Here is a 2,753-nt window from a genome sequence, read left to right as displayed (position 1 = left end):
TAGCAAATTACAGTTGTGGTGTCCAAGTCTAGCAAATTACAGTTGTGGTGTCCAAGTCTAGCAAATTACAGTTGTGGTGTCCAAGTCTAGCAAATTACAGTTGTGGTGTCCAAGTCTGGCAAATTACAGTTGTGGTGTCCAAGTCTAGCAAATTACAGTTGTGGTGTCCAAGTCTGGCAAATTACAGTTGTGGTATTCAAGTCTGGCAAACTACAGTTGTGGTGTCCAAGTCTAGCAAATTACAGTTGTGGTGTCCAAGTCTGGCAAATTACAGTTGTGGTATTCAAGTCTAGCAAATTACAGTTGTGGTGTCCAAGTCTAGCAAATTACAGTTGTGGTATTCAAGTCTAGCACATTACAGTTGTGGTATTCAAGTCTAGCAAATTACAGTTGTGGTGTCCAAGTCTAGCAAATTACAGTTGTGGTATTCAAGTCTAGCAAATTACAGTTGTGGTGTCCAAGTCTAGCAAATTACAGTTGTGGTATTCAAGTCTAGCACATTACAGTTGTGGTATTCAAGTCCAGCAAATTACAGTTGGGGTATTCAAGTCTAGCAAATTACAGTTGTGGTATTCAAGTCTAGCAAATTACAGTTGTGGTGTCCAAATCCAGCAAATTACAGTTGTGGTATTCAAGTCTAGCAAATTACAGTTGTGGTATTCAAGTCCAGCAAATTACAGTTGTGGTATTCAAGTCCAGCAAATTACAGTTGTGGTATTCGAGTCCAGCAAATTACAGTTGTGGTATTCAAGTCCAGCAAATTACAGTTGTGGTGTCCAAATCCAGCAAATTACAGTTGTGGTGTCCAAGTCTAGCAATTACAGTTGTGGTATTCAAGTCCAGCAAATTACAGTTGTGGTGTCCAAATCCAGCAAATTACAGTTGTGGTATTCAAGTCTAGCAAATTACAGTTGTGGTATTCAAGTCCAGCAAATTACAGTTGTGGTATTCAAGTCCAGCAAATTACAGTTGTGGTATTCAAGTCTAGCAAATTACAGTTGTGGTATTCAAGTCTAGCAAATTACAGTTGTGGTGTCCAAGTCTAGCAAATTACAGTTGTGGTATTCAAGTCTAGCAAATTACAGTTGTGGTGTCCAAATCCAGCAAATTGCAGTTGTGGTATTCAAGTCTAGCAAATTACAGTTGTGGTATTCGAGTCCAGCAAATTACAGTTGTGGTATTCAAGTCCAGCAAATTACAGTTGTGGTGTCCAAATCCAGCAAATTACAGTTGGTGGTGTCCAAGTCTAGCAATTACAGTTGTGGTATTCAAGTCCAGCAAATTACAGTTGTGGTGTCCAAGTCTAGCAAATTACAGTTGTGGTATTCAAGTCTAGCAAATTACAGTTGTGGTGTCCAAATCCAGCAAATTACAGTTGTGGTATTCAAGTCTAGCAAATTACAGTTGTGGTATTCAAGTCCAGCAAATTACAGTTGTGGTATTCAAGTCTAGCAAATTACAGTTGTGGTATGCAAGTCTGGCAATTTACAGTTGTGGTATTCAAGTCCAGCAAATTACAGTTGTGGTATTCAAGTCTAGCAAATTACAGTTGTGGTGTCCAAATCCAGCAAATTACAGTTGTGGTATTCAAGTCCAGCAAATTACAGTTGTGGTATTCAAGTCCAGCAAATTACAGTTGTGGTATGCAAGTCTAGCAAATTACAGTTGTGGTATGCAAGTCTAGCAAATTACACTTGTGGTGTCCCAGTCTAGCAAATTACAGTTGTGGTATGCAAGTCTAGAAAATTACAGTTGTGGTGTCCAAGTCTAGAAAATTACAGTTGTGGTGTCCAAGTTTAGAAAATTACAGTTGTGGTGTCCAAGTCAAGCAAATTACAGTTGTGGTGTCCAAGTCTAGCAAATTATAGTTGTGGTGTCCAAGTCTAGCAAATTACAGTTGTGGTGTCCAAGTCTAGCAAATTATAGTTGTGGTGTCCAAGTCTAGCAAATTACAGTTGTGGTGTCCAAGTCTAGCAAATTATAGTTGTGGTGTCCAAGTCTAGCAAATTACAGTTGTGGTGTCCAAGTCTAGCAATTACAGTTGTGGTGTCCAAGTCTAGCAAATTACAGTTGTGGTATTCAAGTCTAGCAAATTATAGTTGTGGTGTCCAAGTCTCGCAAACTACAGTTGTGGTGTCCAAGTCTAGCAAATTATAGTTGTGGTGTCCAAGTCTAGCAAATTACAGTTGTGGTGTCCAAGTCTAGCAAATTATAGTTGTGGTGTCCAAGTCTAGCAAATTACAGTTGTGGTGTCCAAGTCTAGCAATTACAGTTGTGGTGTCCAAGTCTAGCAAATTACAGTTGTGGTATTCAAGTCTAGCAAATTACAGTTGTGGTATTCAAGTCTAGCAATTACAGTTGTGGTGTCCAAGTCTAGCAAATTACAGTTGTGGTATTCAAGTCTAGCAAATTATAGTTGTGGTGTCCAAGTCTAGCAAATTACAGTTGTGGTATTCAAGTCTAGCAAATTATAGTTGTGGTGTCCAAGTCTAGTAAATTACAGTTGTGGTATTCAAGTCTAGCAAATTACAGTTGTGGTGTTCAAGTCTAGCAAATTATAGTTGTGGTGTCCAAGTCTAGCAAATTACAGTTGTGGTATTCAAGTCTAGCAAATTACAGTTGTGGTGTCCAAGTCTAGCAAATTACAGTTGTGGGATTCAAGTTGTGGTATTGAAGTCTAGCAAATTATAGTTGTGGTGTCCAAGTCTAGCAAATTACAGTTGTGGTGTCCAAGTCTGGCAAATTACAGTTGT

The sequence above is a fragment of the Saccoglossus kowalevskii genome, chromosome 9, assembly GCF_978046115.1.
Source record: "Saccoglossus kowalevskii chromosome 9, keSacKowa6.1, whole genome shotgun sequence".
NCBI classification, from domain to species: Eukaryota; Metazoa; Hemichordata; class Enteropneusta; family Harrimaniidae; genus Saccoglossus; species Saccoglossus kowalevskii.
This window is presented reverse-complemented; position numbering follows the sequence as displayed.